Source organism: Acinonyx jubatus, chromosome D3, assembly GCF_027475565.1.
Source record: "Acinonyx jubatus isolate Ajub_Pintada_27869175 chromosome D3, VMU_Ajub_asm_v1.0, whole genome shotgun sequence".
Taxonomy (NCBI): domain Eukaryota; kingdom Metazoa; phylum Chordata; class Mammalia; order Carnivora; family Felidae; genus Acinonyx; species Acinonyx jubatus.
Genome location: NC_069392.1, coordinates 54,580,478 through 54,598,937, shown reverse-complemented (window position 1 = coordinate 54,598,937; position 18,460 = coordinate 54,580,478). Strand labels below are relative to the sequence as shown.

Below are 18,460 nucleotides of genomic sequence, written 5' to 3'. Positions count from 1 at the left end.
CCCTTTCTTTCTCAAAACCGTTTTTGCCCTGAGTCCTTACTATTTAGAAAAATTTCAAAGATTATAGAAAAGAAAAGTCAAAACCCTGCTATTAATGTTTTGGTTGATACCCTTCTTGCCTCTTTTCCGCACGTTCACATTGAGCATTTAATCTCAAATTCTGCCTCTATAATCTAATTTATATCACAGCGTTGCGAAAGTAGTACATATTCACTGACGAAAGCTTAGAAAACACAGGAAAGTAAAGACAGAAAAATTAATGTATTACCATACATTAATCATTACTAACATTTTATTTTCTTCTATTTTTCTCTACTTTTCAATTTCAATATCAGGATTCGATGATACATGATATTTTATCATAAAGTATAGTATCTCTCACTAAACACTTTATTATAAGACATTTTAGATGGTTTTCATCATACAAATGTACCATAATTTAATCTATTAAATAATCTACTAAATTTATTAAATTATTTAATTTATCCCTTGCTGGGATTTAGTTGTTTAAAAAATGATTATTTTAAATAACACTGTGATTCATTCCATGCCTGCAAATTTTTGTGTAAAAGTATTTCCATTTTAGATAGCCCTAAAAGCAGAATTACTAAGTCAATGCTCATCAGCATTTTAAGTCAATTAAAAATATTATCAAACTGCTCACCAGAAAATTTGTAGTAAGTTCCATTCCTACTGATAATTTATGAAATAGCTTGATAAGCACCGCTTTGGTGGCCACATAGGATTTCTTAGCTATAGAATGACCTTCACTGTTCATTTTTCTGTTACAAGATATATCCAATTTTTTCACTGCTATAAATAATGCTAAAAAGAAAGATGCCTGTACATAAATTTTGTATCCATCTCACATTATTTCTCCAGGTGATTTCAAAAAGGAAATTGTTATTAAAGGGTGTAGTTATTTTCAAAGTCATCGATACATACTGATATCTGTCAAACTGCTTTCCAGAATTATTGTATTAATTTACATTTCCACCAATAAAGTGTGAGAATGGCTTCCAAACTCACTAGCATGACATGTTGCCACTATCAGAGCAAAACAACTCAACAACAAAATATCTAAAAATATTTGCTACTTTGAAAGGTGTTACAGCAAGGTTTTATTTCTTTGATTAAAAGTGAAGTTTAATATTTTTTTCATGCCTTTTTACTTTCACTTGGTTGTGAGCTACATATTTATGCCCCTTTCTCATCGTGACTCTTAGCATTTTCCTCTGTGGCTTGCAAAAATTCTTTATATTAAGGCTACTGACCTATTATCTCACCTATGTGGAAGAGAGGTGCATTTCATGAATTATTTCTATCATGTTTCACATACACTTTTCAGCACTATGACGCTGGACTTCTCTGATAAGTATACCATCTGTATGTAACATATGCCCTGTCTACACAAGGACACAGCACAGAACATTGGTTAAGATGTAGGGTGCCTTAAACTGGGATAACAGTGTCTCCTTTTTACGACTGTTGTGTAGAGTAACTGATATAGCAAACAGACAGTTTTTGATGCCCTGTCTATAGCAAGTTCTTACCACTGTTAGCTCTTCCTTATATATTTTTCTTGACCATCATTCACCTAGAATTTTGTTAATGACATTTTTTGATGTCAAGAAATTAAAAATGTTAATGTTGTCAAATAAAACTTTTTCCCACTATGAACCTCCATTTTTATACTTATAAGACCCTTTCCTTTTGCAGATCACTCAAAAATCCTCCAGATATTTACTCAAAAGGAAAGAAAAAATATACATGTATTTAAATATTTTAACATGAATGTTCACAGTGGCTTTATTTGTAATAGTCAAAAACTGGAAAAAAAATCTCAATGTCTATCAACAGATTAATGGATAAACAATAAACAAACAGCAATAAAAATGAACATATTATTGATTCATGCAATGACATGGTTGAATCTGAAAATAACTATGCTGAGTGAAAGAAACTAGATAAAATGAGTATGCACCATATGATGCCATATACAAAACCCTAGAAAATGCAGACTGATTTATGGTGAGCAAAAGTGGGTCTGTGGTTGCTTGGGGATATGGAGAAGGGGTAAGAGGGCGGCATAACCAAGGGCCGTGAGGAAACTTTTGGGGATGACAGAAATGCTATCTGGATTCTAGAGATGGTTTAAAGATCAAAACATATTAATTTGTACGCTGTAAATAATGGTATGCTGTCACTTATATCTCAATAAAGCTGTTTTAAAAATTCTTCTATTTTTTTCCCTAATACTTAAAGTCTGATTTATTGTAAGTATTTAAATCTAATCTAGCTGGAATTTATTTTGTAGTACAAATGAAGACCTTTTCCTTTCCCATAAAACTTATTGTATGATAATAATAATAGTAATAATCTTCCCTATTGATACGCACTGCCTTGTTTAGCATATACTAATACATATGCTAGTATTTGTTTATACCCCAGGGTTTTCTCTCTATCAACACTCTCTTTAGTTATAGTTCAACTTAATTATAATTACAGCTTTATAATATATTTAATAGCTAGTAAGCAAAGCTGCCCTTCATCTTAATTCTCTTCTTGCCCAACCCTAATCCTAAACAGGAGTCTCAGATCTTAGCATTACTGTCAGAAGAGAACATTTAAACCCAAAGAATTATTTTGATACAATGTTAAACACCAAAGGTAATAAATGTTGCAACGCAGAGCAACTTTTTTACATTTTAAGGCAAAGTGTGATCAGAAGGAAGCCCAAAGGACAGCAGCACTAGCTGAAGTAAAGGAACTTCAGCAATGCCAAATTGGAAACACTTGTTGCTGGCAAGCATTGCCACTGGCTTTGTTTCTCCTGCTGAGACTTCAACCCTATGCTCACACCGAACTAGCCAGAGGGAAGAGTATTTTTGATATCTCTGGGAGACAAGAAAGACAGCTAAACTCATGAGCAGTGTTGGATAAGAAAACAGTTGTAAAGAAGGTTGGGATGGAACAGGACATTGTTCCCATAAATCCTACCAGTAGGATTAAATTGAATATTGTTTGGTTGTTGCATGAAGATGGGAGAGAGTTGTTTGGCGGCTCAGAATAATTTCCTTTTATTGGCTTTACATAGGCATAAAGCATCTGCCTTGTTGCCTTTTGTTTTCGGCCATTTGAATTATTTTAAACCCACTTGTTTAGATGTTGGATGTGACACCTTTTTCTTAAACTAAAAAGAATTGCTTCTCATTTTTATTCACATTAGTTTCCCACATTTGGAATTACAATCTCTGACTATTCCCTTTACCGCAAAATTATTTTTTCATCAGGTGTATGCGAATCACAGTGATTACTACAAAGGGACAATAACCAGGCAGGTGACACTTATTAAATACCTACTGTGTACATAAACTGCCTTGAAGTATGAAGAAAAAAGAGGATTCAATCTGAATAAATCTGAATAAATGCAAGAGCTCTTTATTTGTAATAGAAGTCTTCTAAAGGCAAATTGCTATCACTAAGGAGATTTTTACTTTTAAAGGTGAGAGGGACTTCGAGGGAAGCAGCATGTCTTAGTAAATCAGCACATTAAAATCCATGCTTTGCTGGCTCAGTGCCTCCAAGAAATTCATCCATTCATCTTTAAAAAGCGGATAATGATGTCATCTCCCTTGTAGGAGAATATTAGGAGGTTCAAATATAATGCAACCTAAATACTTTGCAAACAGCAAACCACAATACACATGTTAGCTATTATGGTTAATAAAAGCTTGTTACTTCTCCAGATAATAAATGACACATAACATTTGCAGAGATTACTCTGGAGACCCCATGAATCATAACATGATCATCATACTCCCTAATAGTTCAAAGACACTATGGCCATTTAAGCTCATGGGCAAGTAGCCATCTGAGATGAGGGTTGCATAGCAGAGGATAAATATCTAAAGATAGATTTTCCCACCTCATTCCCCCAGCCTGCCCTTCCCTAAGTAGCAGAGTGGAGGGAGGACAGCTGGTCTCCTTCCTCATCCTCTTACTGGAGTAGTGCCTGGCACACTTTCCCAGTGACGCCATCAGCCAAACCACTGACGTCACAGATAAAGACAATGGGAGCAATAGAAGTGACCGAACCAGAAGACAAGGCAACCGCTGGTCACCCATCCTGAGGCTTTGCCTTGCTCTCTTTTGCCGTCCCCTGACTCCTTCCACAGTCCTCACATTTCTGCCAGCCTGAGCCATGGTGTCCTCAACCCTCCTTTGCTCATTTCTCACGCACAACCCACAGCAGTGCCATTCTGTCCAGAAGTCCAGCCTCAGAGGGGCTCTTTCACTGTCTGCATCTGTAATACTAAGTATCTTTAATTCTGCGTCTGTTCAGTTAGATTGCAAGCCACCTCATTTTCCATGAAATCACTTCTGTACAGAGGATGACAATCCACCTACCCCCAACTAACCCATGTTATAGGCAAAGCAGATCAGAATCCAAGTTTGTGTCTGACTGTGTACGAGGGTCTAGCTGGGTTCTGCCTGGAATTACCCGCGTGACCTTGAAGACTCTATTACCAATCCAGTCCCTTACGACTATTTCTTTCCATCCTCTGGCCTGATTCCTTTTCCTGGCTGCCAGCCTCTCACGAACTCCCTTAGGTTATGCAAATGTCAGACTGCAGTGAGCAAATTGACATGTTCTTCAAATACCAAGCACGGAAGGGAATCTCACTTGTTCACATCAGTACCATACAGGTCGCAGTAGTCATTCTCTGTCAAAAGGTCAGAGTTGTGTAGATGTGTATATGGAACAGTTCTATAAGGCACATTTTTTTGAGGTGAAAACGTCAACTGTGCCAGTGCAACTGACTGATAATGTGTGGGTGGAAAGAAGCTTCCTCCACTTTATAACGGGCATGCTCGTAAACAAAGCTTTACTCACACCTACGTGAGAAAAAAGCCAAAGCTGCCCTGAAAATCTTACTGTTTTTGAGCAGTGTTATGTAGAATGACATAAATATCAGAACATCTTCTAAATCTTATTACACAATAATAATTGCTAACATCTTTAAGAATTTACTATCTGTCAGACACTCTGAAAGCACTTTGTAAGTATCACCCCCTTACATATAATAGACTTTTTACATAGATCAAGAGCAGGCAAGATGGCATAATGGTTGAGTCCATTAACTAGAGCGCGCGCTCTCTCTCTCTGTCTCTCTCTCTCTCTCTCTTATTAACTGTAAGCCCTTGGGGAGATTACTTAACCTCTCTAGCCTTGGTTTCTTTATGCATAAACTAAAGATGATCTATGATAAAAGGCTCATGGGGTTGTTGTGATGATTAACAGGGATAATAACTACATGTATTCAATGACTTCTGTGTTCTAGGTGTTGTTCTCTAAATGAGGGTCCCTCAACTTAAAAACAAATGAGTAAACTAAGCACGTTTACAACTGTACCTGGCACTCAGAAAGTATTCTGCTTTTTTATCAGAAAATGTACAGAACTCTCATTTGATGTGCTCTGTACGTCCTCCTGTATGTTTGGGTTTTCCACTGCTGTCCCACATACTGGAAAGAACTATATGGCCAGAACATTGCTATTCCCTCCTCACCCTATTTGGTTTGTCCTCCTGATAGTCAGACTACTGTGGATCCCCTTGAGCAATACCCCTCTTCTCCTTCCTGCTCTTTGTTGTCAAGACAACATTCCATCTCCTCCACTTCCCCCCCCCCCCCCACATTTCCCAATATTCCTCTCCAACCACAGTGACCATACAAGTTTGGAAGAAATTGAAAATAACTTCTTGGAAAACAGTAGAGGTCCTGATGCTGGAAGTAACATCTTCTATTATCTTCCAATCTGTGAATGAACCAGGATATACCGTGAAGAGGAAAAAAAAAAGCCACCTCAATGGGCAAAGGAAGGAGAATAATAATATACCCAAATCAGAAGTTCATTTACGAGACTACTCCTACAATGATAAAGGGAACTGTGTTCTGACCTTTCTCAATGAGTTCTTAGTATAGACTTTAAAATTCCGTGTGTGTTAGAAAGAAAAAAGACATCACTCTATGTCCATATCAAAGCACATTAAGGTTTTAACAAAAGGGAAAAATTTATAAATATAAAGTTACATTTCTTTATAACCTCAGTTCTACCACATCTCCAAATAATACTGTGATGTGCCACATGCTTCAAGAACATAGATGATAGTAAGTGGCACTTGCTTCCAACAGGATGATTTACGAAAGTTGGTCTTGTTAGGAAAACTTGCATTATCTTAGATATGCTCTGTTTCCTTGGCCACAATAATCTTGCTGCAGTGATGCATGCAGTAATTGACGATTTTCAAGGAGGCTTAAAAAATAAGCCAGATGTTCTCTCCCTGACTTACTGTAAGACAGACAATCGGCAAAACACGTCTCAAATCGACTCTTTTTCAACTTCTGCTTTCATGCCCTGAGCTTACAACCTCCTTCCCTCATCCTTGCTCTGAGCTGTACCATTAACTTCTTCACTTATTTCTGTCCATCCGGTATGGCTTCCCCCCAGTCGGTGGTGGTGATCATGGTGGTGGTGACAGATGATATGATGGTGATGGTGGTGGCGGTGACAGCGGTGGTGACGATGTGATAATGATGGTGGCGCTGGAGATGGTGATGATGATGGTGGTGAAGATGGTGTAACAATGGTGGTGGTGATGGTGGTGGTGACAGCGGTGGAGACAAATACGTGATGATGGTGGTGGTGATGATGGTGGTGGTGATGGTAGTGGTGATGGCGATCTGGTCCTGAACACCTTCTGAGTTCTATTCTTGTTACGTCTTCATGACTCGCGTATGTTTTCAGAAATTTCTGATTCTCACCTTTCCCTGATTTTTCCCAACTGCTTCCTCTCTATAGATCTTCCTTTCCCCAATCTCCCATTTAATGCTCACTATTTTTAAAGTTTATCCCAATGCTTCCTTCTGCACAAAACATTTTTCTCATCCCTCCTCTGTAACATCTGGTCTGTGTCTTATGATTCTTAATCATATTTCAAGGAAACTTTGAATCTAGGGACTCTGGACTGTCACTCTGTTTTCAATGTCGAGTAGTGTCTAATTGTGAAATAATAGAAAATATATATTGGTCTCTGCCCCTGAGTCCTGGCATAGAGCTCTAACACCCTTGTCATTTCCTAAGTGATAAGAACATTAGGACCATGTTTTGTTCTAATATTTGGTCTTGTCCCTGGCTCCTGACACAGAGCTCCTAAACACTTTGGGATTTTCTAAATGATAGGAGTGAGTGTCTTTGTTCTAATGAGATGACTATCAGTGGGCAACTGCATAGCCTTGGGATGGGGGCCAGTCACTAGAAAGATCAAGCCATGACTTGAAGCTTGGAACTTTCAACTCCATCCCCGTTCTCTAGGGGGAGTGATTAATGATGGATTGTCCCAAACTGATGAAACCTCCAGAAATACCAAAAGTATGGGGTTTGGATGTGTTGGTGAACACATCCATTGTGACAGGACAGGTGGTGCACCCCAACTCCACTGGGACAGAAATGCCTGCACTCAGCACTCTTTTGGAACTCACCCTGTGTATCTCTTCATCTGGCTGTTCACTGTTATCCTTTCTCATAGTCTCTAGTGAGCAAGGCAAAAGAATATTTGGGACCAAGATTTCTCTGAACAATCTTGGACTTACAGTCATAGAATCAAACAATCTCCCTGTTAAGTATTTCCTTGAATGAAAGGGAAATTTCACTAAGAATATTCACCTTCTTATCCTATATCACCCTTATTCATCAGAAAAGCTTGAAATGAATGCCCACATTCAATAAACGACCCGATTTGTTGTGCTTAATTCTAGAGCCACAGTGTTCAATAAGAAAGTGCTAGTCATAGATGGCCATTTAAACTTAAATTACTTGGCATTAAATAAAATTAGAAATACAGTTCCTCAGTCACACTAGTCATATTTTGAGAGCTCAACAGCTATAGGTGGTTAGTAGTTACCACATTGGACAGCACAGACATAGAATGTTTAGCACCATGGAAGGTTCTACTAAACAACACTGCTCTAGATCCCTGCCCTCTTCACTACACCTAAAGGTGAGTTTACCGTCAAGACCAATTATCCTCTGCCCATCCTTATATGAGAAGAAATTTATTTTGAATAAATTTCAAACAATAATACTTGGGAAGTATATCCTATCCAAAATATTTACCGTTTTTCTACCAAAGTCAAAGCATTCCATATTTTACTATTTGGCACATTCTTTCAGTGAAATTATAAAAATGAACCCTCCCTCTTCCACTTGGTATGGGGGCTTTTTATTTGCAACACCAGTTGTGAAGACAAATGCACCTAAATGGATAAAGAGATCCACAGGTTTTTATTTTCTACTCTCTAACATTAGGATTTTAATGATGCTTTATGTTCCTATATTTATATTAATTCAGTTAGTCCATTGCAGCACCCTGGCATTCTGAATCTTTAGCCAAGACCCTTTTCTCTATATGATGCTGCCTAATCATGTTCTATCTAAAGAGTAGAGAAGTGGAACAGTTAGATAAACATATAGCCATGTCTGTGACCTATTACAACTTTACAGCTATCAGAGCAGAAATATAAGCTGGTGTGTTTGTTACATTTCTCAGATTCTTTTTCTTCAGAATGGCTGCTCTTGTTTACACATAAACACCACGACAATGAAAAACCCTGTGTCTATATCTACCTATATCTATATCTGTATCTATATCTATATCTATATCTATATCCATATCATCTATATCTGTATATGTTTGACTATTTATTTTGTTAGGATATTTTCCTTATAGTAGAATTGTTGGGTCCAAGGGTATATAATTTTTAAAGCCTTTACTATGCATTGCTATGTTGACCCTACCCTGCTCCAAAAATATCAATTTATACTCTGAAAAACAATGGATGTGAGTTCCCATTTTCCACACTTTCCTTAACATCGGGTATTATTTCCCTCTCCTCCCCCTGCTTCTCTCTTTTAAACATATTTGCTAAGGATTAAAATGATATTTGCTTAATTTGTAGGTATTTAAAAATAATTAGTGAATACAACACCAAAGGCACAATCCATGAAAGAAATAATTGATAAGCTGGGCTTCATTAAAATTAAAGATTGTTGCTCTGTGAAAGACAATATCAAGAGAATGAGAAGACGAGCCACAGACTGAGGTTATATATTTGCAAAAGACACATCTGATAAAGGACTGTTATCAAAATATACAAAGAACTCTTAAACTCCACAATAAAAAAAAAGCAATTAAAATACAGGCCAATGACCTAAACAAATACCTTACTAAAGAAGATATACAGATGGCAAACAGGCATATGAAAATCCACATCATATGTTATTAAGGAAAGGCAAATTAAAACAACGAGATACCATTAGGCAACTCTGCTCAAAATCCAGAACAGCAACAACACCAAATGCTAATGAGATGTGGACTAACAGGAACTCGCATTCATTATTGGTGGGAATTCAAAATGATACCACTACTTAGGAAGACAGTGTGGAAGTTTCTTACAAAACTGAACGTACTCTTACCATATGATCCAGTCATCCTACTCCATGTTATTTCCTAAAGGAGTTGAAAACTTAGGTCTACACAAAACCCTGCACATGGATGTTTTAGCTTTATTCATAACTGCTCAAACTTGGAAACAACCGAGATATCCTTCAGTAGGTGAGTGAATAAATAAACTGTGATACATCCAGACAATGTAGTATTATTCAGGGCTAAAGAGAAATGAGCTATCAAGATACGAAAAGACATGAGGGAACCTTAAATGCATATTACTAAGTAGAAGAAGCCAATGTGAGAAGGCTATATAACGTATTATTCCAACTATATGATATTCTGGAAAAGGCAAAGCCAGAGAGACAATAAAAAAATCAGTGATTTCCAGGAAAGAGGGTGGAGGAGAAGGGAGAGATAAAAGGGCAGAGCACGGAGGATTTTTAGGACAGTGAAAACACCCTGTGTAATATTATAATAATGGACAGATATCATTATACATCTGTCCAAACCCATAGAATGGACAATGCCAAGAGGGAACCATAAGGTGAACTCTGATCTTTGGGTGATTATGATGTATCAGTTTAGGTTCATCCTTGGTAAAAAAAAAAATGGACAATTCTAGGGAGTCATCTTGATAATAGTGGAAGCTATGCAGGTGTGTAATAACTTCATATAACCATTACTTTGTGGTTTCTGCCATTGAAAGCATACCTTTCTATCTCAAGTTTTGTATTTTCTTCTACTACTTTGGTGGAGCCACATTATATATTGGAATTGTCAATCCATATGGTATTTTCTTTCATGTGAGGGTAGGTAGAGGCAAGTGATATTTCTGGGTATAATATTCCCCAAACAAATACAAATTAATAGGTTTGAGACATAAAATATTGTTATTTATTTAAAAAATAATTTAAAATTTAAAAAGATGATTAAAGAATTGAAATGGTGTCAATAGTGAATATTTCATAATATACATACCAGGTAGAGGGAAATTCTTATAATAATATCACTCTAAAATGGATCAGGTTAATGTTATCATGAAAGTGGAACCAGTTGATTGTTTCTTTTTGTATATTAAAAATGTAACAAATTGTTCATTCCTAGCAATGAGTTTACTTTTTTCCTATCAGATATTGGACTACATATTGCACAATTATTGACAAGTTTAATCATTATTAATGAAAGTTTCCAATGCTTATTGAACAAAGTCAACATCCTTTATAATAAGTTCTGATAACAGAAACACCTGTTGTTAGTGATTTCTAAATGTTATTAATGGAATTAATTAAATTTGAAAGTAAATATCTGAAAATCATATCACCCATTAGAAATTTCTACTTTCTTTTTAAAAACATTGGCCTTTTACTACATACAGAGCTTAGAGCTTTCTAATAAAGTCTATCTTATTCTCTGAATTAATCATTATTGCCATTGTCATCATCATGATCATGATCACGGTGCCATTACTTTTCTTTCATTTGAAACATTTAAGAATATTTTTAAAAAGTCCAATTCTTTTCATACAAAAAAATTACATAGTTGTCAATAATAAAACCCACTTTAATGAAGTCATAGGTTTAAAAATAACAATTCCTAAAAATGGAATATCTAGCTGATAGAGTCATCAATCTTTAGGAATTTTGTCTCAGGGTTCAACAGTTATCATTAATTTTATTGAAAAAGCTATAAGAGTCAATATGATTCTTCTTCATCATGGCTCTGTTGAACATTTATCTCCTTAATAGAGGTAAACGCAGATAATTAGCTATTTGAGAGGCTAGGGAGCTCTAGAAATTAAAGCTAAAATGTTAAGAAACACTGCCGATCATTCAAAATGAAAAATAAAACCTGATTTAAAGAAAGGTTGACAAAAATATGATCGATTAAAACACTTTGGCAACATTTCTAATTTAAAACAGGCACATCAAAAATCATTTTGTACCTTAAGAATGTAAATATCAAAACAACTAGAAAAGAAACTTCCATATAGCCATTATGGACAACAGGTTTCTCAAAAAACTAAAAATAGAACTACCAGAGATCCAACAATCTCTTTTCTGAGTATATCCACAAAGGAAATTAAATCAGCACATGGAAGAGATATCTGTGCTCCCATGTTCACCGCAGCATTATTCAGAATACCCAAGAAACAAAATGACCTAAGTGTCCATCAACGTATGAATGGATAAAGACTTTGTGATATATACATACAATGGAATATTTACAAAGAAGATCCTGCCATTTGCAACAACATGAATGAACCTAGAAGACACTCTACTAAGTGAAGTAAGCCAGACACAGAAAGAAAAATACTGCATGTTCTCACTCACATCAGATGGGGAGGTGGGGGAAATGAGATGTTGGTCAGCATGTACGAAGTTGCAGTTATGTAGGAAGAACAAGTCTAGAGATCTAATGTACAGCATAATGACCATAGGTAATAATACTGTATATTGCATACTGGAAGTTTGCAAATTCCATGCACTCTTACCGCACACCAAAAAGTAGCAAGTATGTGAGGAAACATATGTTAATTAGCTTGACTGCAGTAATTATTTCACTATCATAGTGAAATGTGTGAATCAAATCATTTTGTATACCTTAAGTACATACAGTTATTATAAAAAATAAAATTGAATAGGAGCTTCCATCTTATAGACGTCTCAGGTATGATGACCTGAGAAATGGACACGTACATATGGCCTGGTGTCAGGTGTATAAAAATCATAGAAATTTGGATATATATTGTTTTTTATATACATCTAGCTCTAATGGCTAAGCTGGCTGATATCTTAGCCCAAAAACTGAGACTATAGAAACTATAGGAACTGAAACAAGAGGAATTTGTTTTCATTCCAATTACAGAATGGACTGAAGCCTGATCAAGTACTTCAAACATGGAATAGTGGAATGCTCGTACTTTTCAGTAATTTCACTTCATCCACACTACTCCATCTCTCTTCTTTTCTATATAGATATTTAACCCGTTACAGTACTGCTGGGAAAGAAGAAAGCTTGGTTAAGAGATCATTTACACTTTTATCTTTACCTTTCATCTCACTTTCTTGTGTCCTCTCCTTCTGTCTCTGACTCTCCCTCCCTTCCTTTGGCCTCCTTCCCTTCCTTATTTTTCCTTTAATAAAAACAGACCACTTTCTACCTCAGGTATTGTCAATATTGAGAATTTCACACTTTAAAATATCTTCCCAGGTACCATCTTTCACTGCTTCTTGGGAATTTCCTGTTCTTAGCTAATAACAACTTATGCTTGTGAGCATATTTTATGTTCCAGAGTTGATGCTCATAGCTTGTTCCATGTTCAAAACAACAAAGGGTAAAAGGAAAGAATGATTTCAGATACACGCATGGGCATTTTACACCTGTTCAGTGTTGTTACAATACTTTTGATATTTGCTATCATGGAAACAGTGCCCTTTATTTGAAGTTATGGCAAAAAAAATATTTTGAAAAATGATTATAATTCCTTGCTCAAAGTTAGAAGATGACCCAGATGTATGAAAATTAGAGAGACTAAGGAAATAGCAATGAAAATCACAGAGCATAAATGGATATAACAAAAGCTGTTTCCCTTTTTGAAGAAAGAGAGGTATATGACCAAACTTGGGATCATTTCTTGGCTTTTATCCAAGTCAGTGCCAATTAGTAGCAAATAATCGACTTTAGCTAGGAAAGTATTTTTTGAAAGACTTTCGTGTATGAAAACACTCCAGGTGGAGAGTGAATCCGCTTGAGTAACAGCGGGGCTCTGCTCCTGTTTTAGTTCGGTCTTTGTCTCTAACGCTACCGGGACAAGTTTCTCCCAAGCCGAGAGAAGTTGGCTAAATTAGCCCTTGACTAAAAAATTAAAGTCAATCCTAACATCTGATGTGAAAGACCAACAACAGACATCAATAGAAACCGCGACGAAGGAAGCAACAGAAGTTATTAGCAAAGAAATTTTCTCCTTTAACTTGCTCTGCGCACATCAAAGGCACCTCTTTTGAAACAAGCTGCTAGGGCGATGTGTAAACAACGCCGGGAGAGGCTTCTGTGCTCTGAGAATGGAAGGTTCCCCACGCACCGCATTGTTTACATTCGGCTCTCTCCAGCCTCTAAGCAAGAGTTCCTTTTATACTGACCCGTATTGTATCTACTTCTATTTTCAAATCCTCTGAAGCATATAGACCACAATGCCTGAAAGAACATAATACGAAACGGAAATAAAATATGTTGTAAAAATTGTAGATAAAACCGAACTACTCATGTTAGATGGGGCTGGCAGGAATAGGACGAAAGAGGAATAAATGCCCAAATACAACAAATACACTATGTAACACGCGGGAGAATTTTGCCCTACTGTTAATTTAGTATAAGAGACAAGCAGCTTAGGACCGATACCACGAACAAGGTGTCCTCTAGGAAAAACGGACCATTTTTAAAGTTCAAAACAAGGAAACATTTTGCCCTGTTTTACATTGACCTGAAGACAGGGATTATTGCATTCTTATTACTTCTTTCCAGTTTTCTTACTTCTACTTGCACACACAGCCTCACACACATACTACCAAAGTGCCAGAAAAAAGTCACAGTGTTTTAGACTTTCAAATTAATAAAGGGTGAAAACGGGGGTGGGGGCGAGGGAACTGGGAGCAGGGGAAGGGAGAAATTTGTCCTGTGCCCACGGAGGGCTGGGGGTGGGGGCGACAGTGAAATTCCACCCAGCAAGTCCTGCTCCTGCAACAGAAGAAGAGTTCAGTTTCATAGATTGAGTTGTACCTTACCTGGTTTTGCAGTTAAAGACACCAACATGCCCCTAATTCTTCCTCTAAGGTACTACATATGCTGAAAGCTATAGTATTTGACCTTACACATTTCCACAGAAGAAACTCCAAAGCAACCTTTAACTTCAATAAAACGCTGTGTTCATTCTTCCCCTTGTGCTCAACGCACAGCAATCTAATACACCTCATCATGTGGTCCGTTACCATGGTAGCAATGAATCCAGCTGCTGAAATACAAAAGACTGACAAAAAGTTGCCTTTTTCCCCTCCACCCACCCTGACAAAGTCAGATTTTTTTTTTCTGTATGACAAGTCTAATTTGAATATGTTTCTGTTGCTGACTCAACCTCGTGAGCAAGGAAAAAAAAAAAGAAATGAACAGCAGAGGTATAAGAATAAAAGGGCCCCCACAGCCCTGAAACAAATGAAATAACTATATGCATTTTTTTAAGTTGCCACTAATCCCTCAAAATACTGATCATTATCTACTACTTCTTCCAACCAAGTATTTTTAAACGCCAGTTACTAACTCAAAAAAAAAAAAAGGAGCAATAGTCTCATAGCTCCTTTAAATATAGATATAAAAGTTAAGTAATTCAATAAACACGGATGTTGAAAACACTGCATCAGTATAGGAAGGGCTAGTCTCAAAGGATTTTCCTAGAGCAAACTTCTAATCACAGTTCAGAGGTGGGAGGCAAAATTCTTCAACTTCTTTTCATCAAACCCTGTGGTTAGCCATTATTTAAACAGATTAAGTCCCAGTTCTGTTTTATTTATTTATTTAAGTTTATTTATTTATTTATTTTGAGAGAGACAGAGACAGCACAAGTGGGGGAGGGGCAGAGAGAGGAGAGTGAGAGAATCCCAAGCAACTGTCAGTGCAGAGCCCGATGGGGGGGCGGCGGTGGGGGGGGGGGCTTGAGCCCATGAACTGTGAGATCATGACCTGAGCCAAAATAAAAAGTTGGATGCTTAACATACTGAGCCACCCAGGCACCCCTCCTATTTTAAATGATCACAGATTTGGATCTGTGGTGACGCAGCCTGATAGAATCAACCAAAGCATACTTGGGGGTTCCATATTAAGAGAAGTTTGGAGTTGGGACAGTTGCAACTCTGAAGAATCCTGGGACCCCCAAGCCCATGGCTATGCAATTGATATTTAAGGAACCACCTTCAGTTTATTCGCATGTGCTTTAAGGGCGCCTGATGGGAGGCCTGGGTGACAGGCTTCACCTGGCCACAGCTGTGGTCCCTCCCTCCCACCATGGACATCCTTCACAGCTGGTGCTCTCTCCACCATCAGGCGAGCAGCTATTCTGTCCCTCGGGTCATGCATGGCCAATCCCCTGCTTCCACAGCTTTACTTACTTTCCAGATTTAGCTCAAATTCCATAATAATTTGTTTACATATCTATTCTCTCTCTTTAGATATGGACTCTCCTAAGAAGGGGAATGTTGCCCCATTTATCTTTTCATACCATGGAACCAGCAAAGGGTTTCGCATAATGTCGGGCTCGGTGGCTATTTCTTGAATGAATAAAGCAGGGAATGAATGCTTTATGTCAGCACAGTGGAGGAAACCTCAACTCCTCCAGGACTGTGTTCACAGCATTCTCTGCTGTGGTTAAGCCCCTGAGGGGGGGGTTGCTCAGGCTTTTCCTTACTATCCCACACTGCACAGGGAGGGAGGCAAGAGTAGCAACCACCGAGTTACTCAGATGTGGTTTTAAAATCGGTTCTTACCCAGACTGGCTTTGTGATCTTGGATAGATTATTTAACCTCTCTAAACCTTGGTTACTCTTATGTAAAATTTCTACTTTCAAAAGTTATGAAAAAGGATTAAATGAGATGGTCCAAGGAAATTACCAAGCACTGAGCTTGAAACACAGTTAAGTGCTCAATACATTATCGCTAGAGTTATTTAGCAAAAATGTTTATGAGTTTTGAACAAAAGGGACAAGAAAGCTCATTCACACCTGACTTTCCCTTGATGATAAAACTGTCATTTTCAACCAGATACACATTTTCAATGATACGCTTTATAATATGAGTAGTGACACAGCATAATACAGAGACCATTTCATGTAACTAGCCAGGATTGCCTGCTCCCACTTACAAACTATCTAGAGGAGATGATGACCAGCCAAAAGGTTTTACATATTCCCAATGTGAAGTAACTGTGGAAAGAGTATTAAAGTTGGTAGTTGATTAAAAAAAAAAAAACTTTTTAAAACTTTTTAATTTTTTTAAATTTTATTTATTTATTTTTTTAGTGTTTTTATTTATTTTTGAGACAGAGAGAGACAGAGCCTGAGCAGGGGAGGGGCAGAGAGAGAGAGAGGGAGACACAGAATCCGAGGCAGGCTCCAGGCTCTGAGCTGTCAGCACAGAGTCCAACACGGGCTCGAACTCACAGACCGTGAGATCATGACCTGAGCCGAAGTCGGACGCTTAACCGACTGAGCCACCCAGGCGCCCCTAAAACTTTTTAAAAAGAATTGTCATCAGAAAGAGCCTCAGAATAGAAATTATATACAGAGACCACGTTTTTAACAATGTACCAATGTTAGTTTAACAGCCTTTAAAAGGTCACCTTGATCAGTAACAAGGGCTGTAAACTGCTCGCCACTACAGACTTTTAGTTGCTTTTCTCCACAGTCATCTAACTCAGGAAATTGCCAGGCACCAAAGCCAATTGCATAGGAAAAGTAGCATTAAAATCCCTTTGAAGCCTTCTAGTGCAAAGAAGCCACCAGGGGTTAAAAAAAAAAAAAAGAAAAAAAAAAAGAAAACGACAACAAGAAAAATAAAACCTGTGGCAGAGAAAAAACTTTCATGGCAGGAAGTTGCTATAAAGAATAAAATGCATGTTGCACATCACAAGATTTCTCTATCATTAAAAGCAAGACCTACAGCAAATCAGCAGAGATTATTAAAACAGCTCCAGCACTGCTGCAACTCTGAAAAATCCTTCAGGGTGGTGACTCGTCATGACACAGTCCTACAAAGCGTGGAAGTGAGGCAGAATAGACGAAAAGGCAAGAAGCATATCCACTGGAAAGTCAGAGCCCCTTAATCCTTGTCAGGGCAGCTGATGAAGGAAAGACTCATAGAACCGCAATCTGAATAATTCATAATTATTCTCCTGCGTGGCTGGCTCAATAGAAACGCGTTCACTGCTGTACTCATTTCTTGGTGAGTCTTTACCTTGTGTCTTTTTCCCTCCTACAGATTGCTTATGCATCCCACCATTCTTCATTTTGTCAATTGAAGAGCGTATCATTTATCTAGTCAATGTAGACCCCTCCTAGGGATTAACTATGATGAACACACATCCTTTGTCAGATGTCAAGCAACTTGTTTGATTCTCTCTCTTAAGCATTCAGGAAATATGATGCCAATATATTTGGTTTCACAAAGTTTGAAATCCCCTTTTGCCAATGTTAAGATTAACCTCTTGTTCAGTGTGAACAAAATTTGTCACATAATGTGCTGGGATGACCCACCTAATTTCATATGAAGAATCTTAACAGCCGGGGGAAACAGTTTCGAGACATAATGCTTCAGAATTATAAGAAAGATGAGCCAAGCCTTGGATGCACAGACCTGAGAGAGAGCTTACAGGGTTGTTTGCCTCACTGCTGTCTCTTCAGACATGAGGGCACCTAATTTCCCACAAACTCGAGGTAACAACATGGGCTCAGAGGTCACATGCTTGAATTCAACAGGATGGCTACCAAAAAAAAAAAAAAGAAACACCCCCCTCCCAAAAAAACCCCAAAAAACAACTGGCTGCTAATGTCAATGAAATCAAAACAAGACAAAACAATTTGAACCCCTGCAAAGTCCATTTTTTCAGGTCACATTTTCAAATTGCTATTTAGTTTAGAATACCACAAAGAGCTTTATTGTTAGGGCGCTGGTTTAAATCAAATAAGAAAACTCGTTCACAGCAACAACAAAAAAGATTGCGATCTATTGAACAATTTTTGCAGGCACATAGTTTCTCCAGCTGCTTTGAGCAGCTGACCTAAAAAATATTAATCGGATTAGTATCTATTCTACTCATGAAAATTTCTTATGAAAGAACAAGGCTATTGCAAGGCATCTCAGTTTATATAACTCAATATCAAGATATTCTATTTTACCCTGAAGATGTTTT

The 18,460-nt window shown here is 37.4% G+C and overlaps 1 protein-coding gene across 28 annotated transcripts in view; it reads right to left on the bottom strand.

Moving 5' to 3' along the window:
- Nucleotides 1-18,460, bottom strand: part of DTNA (dystrobrevin alpha) — a 352,058-nt gene that overhangs the window by 148,582 nt on the left and 185,016 nt on the right. Inside the window, exon 1 of one of the 28 annotated variants that reach the window (XM_053206599.1) lies at nt 14,292-14,770. The exons of the other annotated variants lie outside the window; for them this stretch is intronic. The gene's annotated coding sequence lies outside the window, so the exon portion shown is untranslated. Of the gene's footprint in view, nt 1-14,291; nt 14,771-18,460 lie in introns of those variants that run through there. 28 annotated transcript variants of the gene reach the window in all.